The following is a 13,900-nucleotide window of genomic DNA, read 5'->3' as shown; positions in this document are numbered from 1 at the left end:
AGCGCTGCACCTGAGCACACATTTAGGCTCCTTTTAGCGGGAACAAGGAACCAGCTGCCCCATTTTGCACGAGCTGGTGACCAGGGAGAGGCTTCTGCTGTGTTATTTTCTCCCCTTCAGTGAAGCATTCCCTTCTCTCGGAGCACTGCGGATAGGAGGTGTCCGTCTGTCCGTGCTCCTTCGTGCCGCGGGCGCGTTTCGGGGTTTTTTTGCTGCCATCTGTGCGGGCCCTGTGCCCTTAGGCTGCTGCAGCGTGACGCAGGGAATCGTGTGCCCTTCGGGATGCCAAGGCTGACACGGATCCTAGGAGGAAGCTGAAGGAAATGCTGCCTCGCGGCTAACGCGCAGGCATATGTCAGCTTTGGGCCCCGGTGTTGCTGGAGCCGGTACAGGAACGCTTTGTCCTGCGTCCTCCTAATGAGTTGGTCCCTCATAAGACCGCAGCCGTGGCAGTAAGCTCATGGGATCCCGTGGGATAGGCCATTTGCCTGCTGGATGGCCTTGGCCTGTGAGACCTTGGCCTTGGAGGGTAAGTCCTACTGTCCTCCCTGTTCTGGGACCCATAAATTACAAAAGGAGACCTAGCAGAGGGAGATCTTCAAGTTAAACCTGGCATTGCCTGCAAGGTCGGCTCTCAGCATCCTCAGGGAAAGTTGCGAACCATTTTTTGCCTGGCAGAGCTGAGATGATGGCTCAGAAGTCCAATATGACCTTCTCAGGGAGCTCTGAGGCATGTCGCGCGTCCTGAGCAAGCTAGAAGAACGGTATTTTTCCTCCACCACCACCACATTTTTTCCTGAAAGTCAAAATGTAAATTTTTTTATTACCCCTCATGAATGTCACGAAGTCCTACTTAAAAATGTAAAGCCTCCCATCTTCACATGCACCATAAAGGCCTTTGTGTTCCACGGGAAGCCTCCAGACTCCTGATTTATTATCGAGCTGCAACGGCTGGAGCAGGGGAGCAAAGTTAAACCCACAGAAGTGGCTGATGTGACGAAATTAACAGTTGTCAGCGGCACGGAGGGGGAAGCAAGCGGATGTTCACGCTCAGCAAACTGTGGCGCGGGGAAGCGAAGTTGCCTTCACGATCCAGTTGCAAAAAGCTTCCTGCACCAGGAGGGAGGGGAGCTGGGGATGGGGGTCTCCTTGGGGTGGGTGATGGAAACAGAGGTAAGAGCCCCATGCAGTACTGCTCTGCCAAACCCGCTGCCTGCCGGAGTGCTGATTTCCTTAGGGAGGAAGGCTTGCTGTACGGAGGGGCCTTGGAAAGCGCTCCTATCAGCATGTGAGGCAGTGAGGCTTTGGGCATGTACAGCTGGAGAATTTTAGGGTCAGGCAAGTAGGAGACGGGTCAGGGAGGGGAAAAAGCGAAGCCTGGTTTTGCAGTCTGAGACCTGTGCTGAAGCTCTGGATACTGTTTGTCTGAGCTGGCAGGAGGGGGCAGCTGTATTTTGGAAGTGGATCTGAGGTTCGGGGGGTGAGGCTAATTGCGGGGTTACTTGTTAGGAACTTCTGAGCTGAGATCTCCTGCCGAGCGGGCTGCGTGTGCAGTGTGGGAATCCATGGACTGCAGCACTTGTCTAACAAGGGTGAATCGCACACTTGGTGAAATTGTAGTGGGCTTTGAAGTTAAAGTGGCTTGTGAGATTTTTGCTGTCACTTTCCAGACTTCAGGCATCTCTTTTCACCTTGACTTGGGATTTTTGCTTCTCTCCTATAGACGAATGGCTGTGCCTCCCACCAGGGCCCCTCTTTCTCTGGTTATTTCTGGTGCTGCAGGCAGAAACCAACCCGCCTGTTGCCTGGGAATTTTCCACGAGTTTCACTTGAACAGCTCTGATGAAAACAAATGACTTTCTAGGTGGGTATTTTAGAACAAACAACCTCTTTCCAAACAGCACGTCTCGGGTTTGGGAAACAAAACAAGCAAGAACTGGGCTGACCAACCTGTTGTTGGGAATCACGGGTCATGGTTCAGATGAAAAGCTCCTTGCAAGACTCCAAAGCAAGATGTTTCCTTGGTAATCCCATATGAAGAGGGAAAAGGTTAAAACAAGATGAATTACATTAGTGAAAATTGCATCGTTAGAAAAAGCTTCTTCCTGCAAAATGCCCAAATAGAGCTGAATTCACGGATGCATTAAGGTCTTCTGCACCAGGAAGATTTGTCATCTCAGGAAAAGTGGCAGAGGCTTGTTCCTCAGCGCCTGACGTGTCACTGCATGCTGTGAAGTGCAAATAGAGGAAGAAAAATTAACACTTAAAAGAAATGTACTGTTTCTGCAGGAAAATTAGCTAGTTAAAGCTGAGGGAACTGGCTTTTTTAAAAAATAGCAGAAAATAGCAGCATCTTTTTTTGCTTTGAGGGGAAAAAACTTTATTTTGCAACTTCCAGTGCTCTGAGCTGGAGGAGATAAGACTTGGCTTGTGAGGGAAAAATACCAGCTAGAAATCTGTGAAGCTGGAGCAGTCCTGCAAGCCCCTTTGTGTTTACAGAGCTGGAATTCTCAGATGCTCACCAACTGCAAGGAGCGTGCAAGTGTAAGACGGGAAGAGGAGGAGCTGAGTGCTGGTGCATCGCATGCATGAATTCTCACTGGGGAAGCAAAGTGACTGTCTCCAGCATCCCTGCAGCCCGGCTTCCCTCTCCTATCCCCTGCCCAGCTATGTGGATAAAAAGGGGCTCTTAGTGTTGCTCAGTTATGTAAATTTACTGATTTTTTTTTTTAAATACCCATTATAAGGCTCTATTGAGTATCTCAAATTCATTGTGCGTCTATTTCTTGCCTTTGTTTTTTTAAAAGTATTTTGAAGTCTGACTTCTTGACTCATCCCTTGCTCCTGTATGGGTTTAAATGAATTCAGGGTGGGTTTGTGGGGTTAACAGGATTGGGTCCCTGAAGAGCAGAAGCTTGTCCATGGCTTGTGTTCCCAAAAATCTGGGTGAGGGAGGGAAAGCAGTGCTTGCTTTGGTTTTGGCCAGCAGGACTAGGAGCTGTTGGCAGGGAGGTTGTGCCTAAGAAGCAGCAGGAGAACTGATGTAGTTCATCGACCTTGGTCCTTGAAAAACAAACACTAGAAAGGCAGTGTTGTGGGCACTAAAAAAACTCAAGTCACCGTATCCTCATTACCATGAGAAATGGAAGATGATAATCTGATCTCACTGTACACCTCGGGTTTTTTGTTTGCTCTGGGGGCTGGTGAAGCCTTCAAGCTGCACACATGCTATAGCGTGACGTTGGTCCTGGCAAACAGACCAGCGAGGTGCTGCAATTCCTGTCCTTACTGGGCCCTTGAGAATAACTGCAAATAATGCAAAGTTCTCAGCCGTGCAAGTCCTAATGCTGTGAAAGGAGATGAACAGATCGTGGGTTAACCTTCCTCTTCCTCCTGTCTGCAAAGTGCTGGCGATCTCTTACCTTTGGGAGGCATCGGATGTCCGGAGCTGCTGTGGCTGAGGTCCAAGGCTTTAAAACGTTGGCCATAAAACACTTCACTGCGGATTCGAGGAAAATGTTAAGCCTGTATTTTAGGCTTCAGTGTTAACATTAGCTGTGGAAACTCTTGGACTGTTTCACTCCTGGGCACTTCTGTATTGCCTTCTCAGTTGGTGGATGCCTGAGGTCCTGACAGAAACGTCCCGGAACAGGGTACAAGTGCAAGGCTTCTGTCTTTACCTTCACGATTACGATGGTGTGCTTACATCAGATTTTTTTGTGAAGTGGGAGAGAACTTCAAGGAACTTCTTTGGCTACGAAATAAGTTAAGCTATGTCTCAAGAAAACCCACGCCAGCTCTCTGGAGAAGCCCCTGTGTGCTTTTTCTCCCAGGTCTGTGGCTGGGCATTGGGATTGTGCTCGCAGTGCAGCCAGGCGTGACTTACCGCCCTGCTGTTCTGCCTGGTGGGGCTCTGGTTTTAGGGGAAGTGGCCGAGTTACCGGCCTGTGGTGACCGCAGCCATCCTCTTCCAAGGCAGCAGCGTTACAAACCGCGGTTCGCTCCTTTCCCTTTGAAGGCCCGGATAATTGTACGGAAATAACTCTCTCCTTTGCTGTGTGGTGTGGTTGGCAACTCCATCCCTGCCCTAGTGAACCTGGAGGGGGGGGAAGGTGATGGCCAAAGCTTCGCAGCCCCACTGATGTGGGCTGGGTCCCTGACCCCGCCGGTGATGCTGCTCACAGGGTGCTGCTGGTGCCTGCAGGGGGCTGAGCACACGGAGCTTGTGCCGTAAGGCAGCGCGTGAAGGTCAGGGGCTGGGGACAGGAGGCCGAGTGGTGGAAGCGAGGCTTGTTTTGGGTCACAGCTCTATGGGATCACGGCTCTATCCCTTCTTACTGCACAGCTCAGGAAGGAAAAGGTCACCCAAGTTTGTTCCCTTTCTCTAAGCGTAGACTCGAGCTGTAGACTAGCAAGGCTTTTTTTTTCCCCTGCTCCCATCCTGGTCCAGCAGACCACCGCCACGTCCCTGTCCCCTCCGTGATATCATGCCAGAAGTGCGGTCTGTGCAAGGCGAAGGGCACAAAGGGGCAAGGGTAGACAGGTTTGCGGCCTCCTCCTGGCAGTCGCTTTTAATTGCAAATGATGGGGTTTTAGGGGGGGGGGAGGGAGAGCTCTCGCTTCAGGCGAGGGAGCGAGAGATTGAAAGCTTGCTGCCGTGGTCATCAGAGGTGAAGAATAAGTCATAAATGATCCCGGGGCAAAGGGCAAATATAGACGGATAGCAGCATTGTTCCCACAGCCTTGGGAAGGGAAGGACCTTGGTGCTGCGCTGCTGGAGGCCTTAACCCTTCCCTGCCCGGCGCTGCTGGCGGCGTGTTCCGGCAGAGGGCAGGGTGCTGTGGGGCCGTCGGCATCTGGCCGGGCCCACGGGTTGTGGGCATCTTGCAGGACACCAAAGCCTGCTGAGAAATTCAGTGGTGACAACAAGGGAGAAGAGCTCTTTCCTCTCATTGCTTGAGCAAATAGGTAGGTTTTTCAAAACCTTTGGTTTTGAAACTCTCTTCTTTGAATATTTGCTCCCAAATGCCCTGCAGTGAAATATTTTTTCGTCCTTTTCCAAGGCAAGTTGACGCCTCAGTTTATCCTCTGAAAGTGAGCGCTATGAAATTAGGAGCAAACCTCGTGGTAAAATCCTCAGGAGCTCAGATCCCTGCACACAGGCTTTGCTTTTGGTCTGTGTTGGATGGCCTCAGGTCCTCAGCACGGCACTGCCTTGCCGAGGTGCGTTATGACCGGGGCTTCCTTGTCAACAGATGGGTGCTGATCCCCATCTGCCTGGGGGCCGGACAGATGCTAGGCACTTTGCCTTCTCTTCTTTCCTCTTACCTGTGTTTATTGGCCTCTCACCATCCCAGCGTACAGCACAGACACTTCCTTACCTTCAGCATTACTTTTATTGATGACCTGTGGAAGACGCAAGCCGGTGAGCTCTGTGCATCCGCTGGTGACATGTGGAAGCTGGGCAGAGCTGGCACACCTGCACGCCTCCTTCAGATGATCCAGTGCTGACCTGGACCGGTGCTGTGCACCCCATTCCTGCCTCCCCCCAAAAGCACTGTGCAGAGATCAGGCTTGTCCGGCTGGGGCTGTGGGTGGTTGCCTCCCTGCTCCTAGCAGAGGACTCGAGCTGTGCTCGGAGGCCGTCTCCCACCCTCCTGGGCAGGTTTCTGCAGCTGGCGCTGTGGGCACCCATCAGTCACTGTCTGGGGTTAATGCTCAAGCAGGCTGTGGCAGGGGGCCAGCAGCTGTGATACGATCTTCGTGGAGCGGAGAGCAGCTCGTGGCTTTGCAGCTCCCCTCGCCACCCTTCCCCCTTCCCTCCAAAATGTCTTTCATCTTTAAAGTGTAAAGAAAGCAGTTCCCTCAAAACATCTGCCCTGGTGCGTGCAGAGATGTGAGCTGGCTGCAGAATTTGACCTGGAAAGCACGAGAAGACCTGGCAGGGTGATGGGGTCCTCCGGTGGGTGCTTTCCTGCAGCAGCCCCTGAGCCCCTCCTGCCCGTGGGCACCGTGCAGCCGGTGGCGGGGCTGTGTCTGGAAGTCCCCACATGTCTGGAAAATGGGGGAAAACGGTGAAGTTCCTCAGCAGCTGTGTTTGCACACTACCAAAGTGGGCACGTTGGGTGTCTGGCAAGGAGCGAATATAGTGAAAGGAATCCGAGATGCAGTACCTCCCACGTGCTGTAGTTCATCCTCCTGCACCTGAGTGAGCTGGTGCTCTGCTGGAGGGAAGCTGACTCCTACCTGCTTGGCTCTTTTGGCAGTGGCAATTCTGTTGTTTGTTACAAGTTTCCACCCACTGAGTTTTCTGGGCCAAAATTCTCAGCATCAACTTCACCAAAATTTAATGGAGATGCAGTAGGGGAAGGGAATATTTTTGCCTGCTCTCTTCCAGGAGAGGCAGCAGCAGGGTTTTTCTCAGCATTGCCAGGCAGACTAGACCAGAGGCTGGCTGCTTGTGCTTTAAAAAAAAAAAAAAAGCCCTTTTCTTCTGCTGGGGGTCAGCACGGGGTACAGCAGTGTGAGTGCACATCTCTTTCCCTTCCGCGCCTCGTGCCGACGGGATAGTGAGGGAGCAAGAAAGCTCTGCAGGGAAAAACAAACGCACGCCCCAGCCTGTCACCAAGCCCTGGCGGTGCCGCGGCAGCCCTGTGCCCTGCATGCATTATTCCTCAAATCAAAGGAGGGATCGGTGAGCAGAATGTTTAACCGCAGCCTGTGATCCTCAGGTGTGACACCGGGGGCCCGCCGCAATGAGATGCACAGTCATGCTCTCGCGGAGACGCAGGGTTAAAGATTTGCTTGGGGCCAGTCAATAGCACGCACTGAGTATCTTCCTCAAGAATGTGTCTGCTCTTTTCCTGCCTCCAAGTAGCAGCACTTGAGTCTCAGTCCCCTACTTGAATCACTGCACTATCTCCACTTCATCAGAAACCAGAGAGTTGAGTCTTTGATGATTGTTGTGACTCACGGTGTCACAGAACTACTTACCCTGTGATTTCAACTTTAATCACTGATCCGCTATCTACAGAGCTGCCTGTGGAACAGTTCAAATTGTAATTATAGGAAGCTCATCTGCTGCAAGCCACAAAGCAGGCTTTACCATATGCCTTTAAAGGTGAACTAATGTCATGATGAAATAACTGTGTTTTGCTGCAGATTGATACCACTGGCTGGGAAGTTAACATACGGGATGAAAGCTCTGACATTTTGCAAGCTACACTATCGCTCTCTAAGTCGTGTTAACCTCGCATTCCCCGTTGTTTTACAAGGGATCTGCGGGTAGCTGGGAAGTGTCCTCAGATGCTGGGGACGGGGAGGGTGCGCGGTGCTGGGGGATGTGCTGAGGCAGGTTGTGGAGCTGCGCGGTGGTGCCGATGGAATAAAACCCTGAGAACGTACAAGCATTTTCCTCCCTTGCCTCTCACCTGACCTTGACGTTTATTTTGATCTTTTTTTTCCCTACTTTTGAAAGGTATCTGCTGATTTTTGGTTTTCTGTAGTCTGCCTCCATACCTGTACCCAAACCTTTCCTAGGGGCAGTTTTATGCCTGCCCTTTTTCAGTGCTAAAAGTTCTGCCGAAGCTCTGCAGGGTCCGGGGGCAGCCGCTGTGGGATTTCGGGTAGGGCCTCTCCTGTTCTGGTACCTGCAGCCCCCGGTTTCAGCAGGAGCAAAGCGGAGGTGGCGAAGCAGCTTACCTGGAGAGGTCTTTCGGATAAAGCCTTCAGGATGGGTGGACGCTAATGTTGTCAGATGTGGTCAAGGAGATCTTCCCTTAAGTCTTTACTAAAGTCCCGCTCCTCCCCAGGTTACAGGTGCACTTGAGCAGTGATAGCTCTGCTTGTAGGGGTGTTTGGGAGCTGGCAGGATCTGTGTGAGTCCAACCCCACCTTCTCCCAGATGTCCTTTCTACCACAGTTCTCTTAATTAAACTTTTGCTGTGGACTGGAGAACGATGAGATCAGCGAGTCCAAAGTTGGCAACCCCTCGTGACTCCCGGACCTCCAGCTCAGCCTGTGCTGAGCTCCTTGTTCCTCCTGCAACTGGCCACATAAAGATAAGTAACGAAGATGGTTTTATTGCGAGCAGCTGGGGAAAATCACGTTGCTTCGGTTTCCATAAAATAGCCGAGCCTCAGCTTTTTTATCCTGCCCATTCGCACATCCACTATAAAAGGGACATCAGTTATAAACATTTCCTGTTTGCGCATACAGTCTTCCAGTGCTTATGATGTATAGACTGACAAAAGGCTTAATGCTTTGAATATATAAAACACAAGGCCTGTGCAATGGAGGGTGACAGTTGCCCTTTAATGTTCTGCTTTTTAAAGATCAGGGTAGAGTTCAGAAAGCATAGTCATGAGGTTTAATGATTTAATGGGGACGACTGGGGAGCAAAAATAGTTACTACACCCTGGGGAAAAGTGGTTCCTCATACATATTACTTTAGCCTAATGGCCTATGAATGCTTCCTCTGTGGCATAGGAGGGTGTCACGGTACATAGACTCTATAATACTGAATGGGTTGATTAAATGCATATTAAACAATACTAAATTGGAAAAAAAAAAAAAAGGCGCCACCAACTGTATTTATTCTGTTCTTGGAAAATGTTGTTACTCATTCAATTTCATTTGTGATATTATTATAATTTTCCCCCCATTTCGTGCTCGTCACAGAGCGAGGGAGCCAAGTGTAAACACCACGGATGGATCCGAGGTGGCGGAGACCTCGCTCGGCGGTGGCTGGGAGGGCGCGGGGCTGAGCAGGACCTCGGCGGGGCTGGGGGCCAACAGCCCCTGGGTATGGAGGATTGCTGCAGGTGGGCTCTTCTGAGGCTGGCAAAGAGCGTTTGTCTGGAAAATGGCCTTCTTGGTCCTTGTGTCCGTGCTAGTTCAGGTCCCTGTCCTGTGCTTGGTGTGTTCCCCTTGCTCTCTGCACTTCGTGGTGGGCTCGGACCAAGGGCTGTGTGTTTGTTCTTCGTAACAAGCGAAGATCTCCACGTTTTGTTCACCATATAACTCAGAGCCGCCTCGCTGGGACCCCACACATGCCACGTTGCGTTCCCAAACAGAAGTCACAGATGACTCGAGGTGTCAGACCATTCATCCTGCTGGGGAGGCCGATGGCGAGGGCAGCCCCGGTGCTTTCAGCAGTGCCTCAGACGTGGGGCTTTGTTCTCGCTGCCCGACCTCCCCTCCGCTGGCCGTGCACCGGTGTCCCCGTGGATGGTGTCAGGATGGGGGCTGCCAGGGTGAGCCCAGCACATCAGAGGCTCTGCTCAAGTAACTGCAAATGGTACACCATGCACCAGCACTTTCAAAGTGTGTTTTTAAGACCAAAAAAAAAAAAAGGACATGAGCACCTACTACTGCTGTCTCCAGTTCTGAATAATCTGTGCAAATTTGATTTTTCTAGACCGCTTTGCTAGTCGTGACTTGCTAACAGCGTTAACGCTGCTTAGAGATGGTACGAAGTCTGATTAAGTATGATCTTCTTGGAACACACTGACAGTTCTGCCCAGGTATTTTTATGCCATACTACAGTCTTGTGTGGGATATGTTTTAATTATCTCCTGTATTTCATCTGACATGTATATTCCCTTCCAAATACTGGTACCTTGATGAAGTAGCTTTTTCCTATAGCCCTAGATTTGGTGTTTTCTTCTTTTTACTGCTTCAGTCCCTTGCTTTATTCTGCGCTCTGTAGTTTCAAACACAATTTACAATTCTCCATGCCGTAGAAGTAGCTGTAGCAGTGAACACCGTGGAGCAAGCCCAAATTAAAGGGAAGAGGGTAAATTGCCTTTGTAATAAGAACTGCAGTAGGGTGGCAGCCAACAGAAATAATTTCTCTGGAGGAAAAACAGCGCTCAGGAGGTGTGAGAGGAGGCTTGTGTGTGTCGTTCAGGTCCGTAAGTTTGGTGGGACTCTTCCTCAGAGGCACCTTCCCTTTCCTTGTCTCTGAAGTCCTGCTGATTTGACGAGAACCACGTTCAAATATTTGTTCACATCTACATTGAACGTGAAATTTTCAGTGTGTTCTGGGAGTAGGTGAGCATGAAAGGAAGTCTCTTAATGGTCTGATGGCTTTGAAGTGGGAATATCACAGGTTGTGGCTCCGGTGGCATTTCTCAGATGGCCTTGCCTGCTTTCAGTCCTTGTCCTAGAAACCCGTTTCATAACTCGGTATCTTGAGGGGATCGCAAGCGTTCGCCTTTCTGTGGTTAGAAACTTGGATTCTCTGGACTTCAGCCCTGTCTGATACTTGCGTACACCATGCAGTGAGCTGCAGGAGGAGCTTTACTGCCTGAAATTCCCTCGAACATAAACGGTCATCACGTCAACCAGAGAAGGGACCTCCTCTCCCCCCTCCCAACAACTTATTATTGATAGAAACATTTTATAAATAAACATCTCTAGGTAACATATTCCATAAAATATCTAATTATAGATTATTGGATTGAACATTTCTTGCTTCAATTAAGTGATAGTTTTTTCCCCTCAGGAAGACAACTCAGTGCTCTTTCTGGGGAAATTATGTGTATTTATTCTGTGTTCTATAGGCAATGTCTTTTTATGTTGTTAATAAATAAGCTACAGTGCAGTGCTTTACCCTAAATAAAACTAATGGAGGTCAGACTTTCCATTTATTTTTGTTTTCCTGATCAGATCTCTCCTGTCTAGTGGTCTATGGTGATCTTTGTAAGGAAGGAAACAACAACAAAGAATGAAGAAAAATACATAACTTGGAGACAGAAATCCTTGTGCCTTCCTCAGGTAGATACATTTAAATATTAAAAAAAAAAAGAAAGCTGAAAGCACAGAATTCAGAAGTATGTTCAATTTCAGTCCCATCCATCTTTTGGGCAGGCGTTAAGGTCTTTAGATTTGAGAGCTCCGTTTGAACTACTGGAAAGTTTGGTGACCTTTTCTCATTAATTTTGCCTTTAGTTCTGGGTTTGACCTCCCCAAAAGCCTGACTTGCTTGACTTAAATCAAGATTTAAAGTTGGCCCGCTCCGTCTAGATACAGAAAGATGCTGCAGCTGGGAGCCGGCCTTTTTGTCTGCCCCTAAAGGCGGCGTTGGCAGCTTTGACATGGGAGAAATCTGGTCGAGGTGGGATGCGTGATTCTGTTTTTTCCTGGAAGAGGGGCTGTAGATCAAACACATCAGTTCGGAGCAGATCTCTGGTGGTGCTCAGCGAGACCAGGCCGTGTCCTCGGGCTTCCAATCCTACGACCATTCACTGTCCTGTGGCTGTTTGTCCTCCTCTGGCTCTTCCCATCCTCTCTCCTGGGCTGGAGTTAAAGCCCAGGTGCCTGAAGGGACTCAAGACACGGCAGGCTGAGGTTGCACGCTTTTCCTGGGTTTTCACTGCGCCTTTCTGCTGGGCCTGCCTGTAATTTCCCCTTGGCCACGTTCAGCCTGTTGTGGCGGTGGCACGTGGGGCTGGTAGGAGGCACGAGCGTGCTTGAGGGCTTGGAGAGGAGCTCAGCGCTCCGCAGCTCTGCACCGCGTCTTGGGCGGAAGGAGAGGAAGCTGCAGCCTTCCTCTTGCTCCCTTACCTGCCATTTTAAACAAATGCAAATTAAAACCCTCCGTCGGGTTGGTTCATTCCCTTCCTTCGTGTAACTGATGTTATTGGATTTTTATGCAGCACATTACACCCTGAGCCATGTCTTCTACTATTTTGCTTTCAAATTGTATCTCCTGCCATTTGTGTCACATTTAAAATGCTAACAGTATAGAATGTCATTTACAGAATCGGGGCGTTTGCTGCGGAAAATTAATTTGACTTATTCCTTCTGCCTGTTCCTATCTCCAGGCCAATATTATGCTACTCATTCTACAAGAGTAATACTTAATGAATAGGACTATTAATAATGTCAAGGTCCATGGGGGTCTTATGGGTAACGGATAGGCGTAGACTGTAAGGGGGCAGTCACCTGACTTCAGTTAATGTTCCATGAAAATATCAGGCAGTGCAATGTAATTATGGAGCAGAGGATAGTAAAAAAAAAAAAAAAATAAAAAAAAATGGCGGGGAACTTGGAGTTTCTTAAATATTTTTTCAAATTAGTTGGTGCTTTTTCAGTATTTTACCCGAATCTCCCTCTGACCAGGTGTGGGAGCTATTTAAAATCCAAAGGAAGTGCAAAAGGAAAAATCAACAGCTCGATAGCTAATTCATAAAAACGGTGTGCAGTCGGATGGGTGTGCAGTGCGGTGCAGGAATTGTTTGGCATCACGCGAACGGGTGCGGGATGCACGTGTGCCACTCCTGTTAGCAGGAAACAGCAGTGCGAGGACAAGGTATTTTCTTCAACTTGTAGACATCTCTAGCATTTAAAGAGATGAAAGTCTGTGGGGGGAAAACAGAATTAAAATTTCAAATGGGAACAAATTGCAGGCAGAAGAAATAAAATTTTCCTGCCGTTATTTGTGCTTCTCGCCGGGCTGCAGTGGCTGGAGGCAGCAGCCTGCCGTGGGCAGGGGGCATGGGAGGGCAGCGCTCATTTTTCTCCCCACGTTCAGAGCTGCCAGCAATGCTAATGCGAGTGTCACAGGCGTGTTGAGGGGGAAGGAGGAAACTGCTACTAAGGCCTAATCCTGTGTCTGCTGGAACTATTTTTTTATAGTGGGTTTTACAGGGGCGTGATTTGATCCTCTGATTTTTTCCGGGGTCCCTGTTTCTAAATCCATGTGGCTAGAGTCATGTCCAGGATTACTGGGGACGTGTGCGTAGGAGGAAAGGGATAAGGAAATTGTCTACTGAGACGTGGTGCTTCTCAGAGCAGGCTGTCGGCTTCTGCCATCATTTTTGGAAGTTATGTGACATGGCTAAATCTGAAAAAGGACCTTTGGGGGGACCCCCTTATGGTTGTGTGCACCTTTGGCTCCTGTTCTGTGTGAAAGCTGAATGCTGTTCAGCTCTCTGTGTTGCATCTTCATCTTTCCGTTTTGCTTTTGGGACCGCAGAGCTAGGGAGCAGGTTGCAAAATTAGGACCCTGATTTTGAAAGAACAGGTGAAAGAGACTGAAAAGAGCTGATGCAGCAAAGGAAACTTACTACTATTAGGTGACAATTTTGTTTTTCTTCTTGAAGGGTTAACTGCTTCCAGATGCAGACCGTGTGCTGAAATTGCACCAAAAGCACAGGGGTAGTGAGCCAGGTTCCCCAGTGCAGTGAAAGCATCAGGAGATGGCGTTGGCAGAGACCTGGGGCCAACCGTTTTGCTTGGCTCGAGGCCGTCTGCGCAGAAAGGGAGGAGGGGGAGGGAGGATGGTGATGCTCAGAGGTCTGGAGTGGGAAGAAGGTCCTTCTCAGCCTCTGCCCATGTGAGATCCGTGGTTGTTTGATAGCCAAATGCTTCTCTTTTCCACTTGTGGTTGGTGGTTGTCTGTGCACGTGGGACTGAGGCTGGCACCCACGCGGAAGGAGGACACCTCTTCGATAACTGAGCGTTGGCCAAGTTTAGCACAGCATATTGGGCTCCCCCCTGGTTCCTCCTATTCCTCTTCATCCTCTTATTATTGTTATTTTTTCCCCTCGAAGAAGCTTTATTCATTTCTGAAGCGTGCATTAATATCGGCAGCATTAGGCAGCCCCAGTATGTCTCGTTGCTGTGTGCCTCACTAATTCTCACTATTAGGCCACCTGCTGACAACTCCCGAATGGAGCCGTATCCCTCTGTCAGAGTTCGCCATGAATAAACATGAAAGAGACAAATGAGGCAGCGCTGGCGCTTGCTTTGCAGCCAGCCGTGCGTTATTGCCCGCCCGGCACCGCACGCAGATGGCGGGGTTCCCCCCGGTGGGTGCAGCGCCCCTCTGGGGACCTCCGCGCCCCGGCTGAGAGAGGCGGCTGCTCCTCGGGCGTGGGTTGGGGTCCTCGTG

At 49.9% G+C, this 13,900-nt stretch overlaps 1 protein-coding gene across 13 annotated transcripts in view; it reads left to right on the top strand.

Moving 5' to 3' along the window:
- Positions 1 to 13,900, top strand: part of LOC310884703 (uncharacterized protein) — a 163,052-nt gene that overhangs the window by 26,821 nt on the left and 122,331 nt on the right. The window lies entirely within an intron of this gene.

The sequence above is a fragment of the Anser anser genome (assembly GCF_964211835.1).
Source record: "Anser anser genome assembly, chromosome: 20".
Classification (NCBI taxonomy): Eukaryota; Metazoa; Chordata; class Aves; order Anseriformes; family Anatidae; genus Anser; species Anser anser.
The sequence above is the reverse complement of the archived record's forward strand: the minus strand, read 5'-3'. Positions and strand labels throughout refer to the sequence as shown.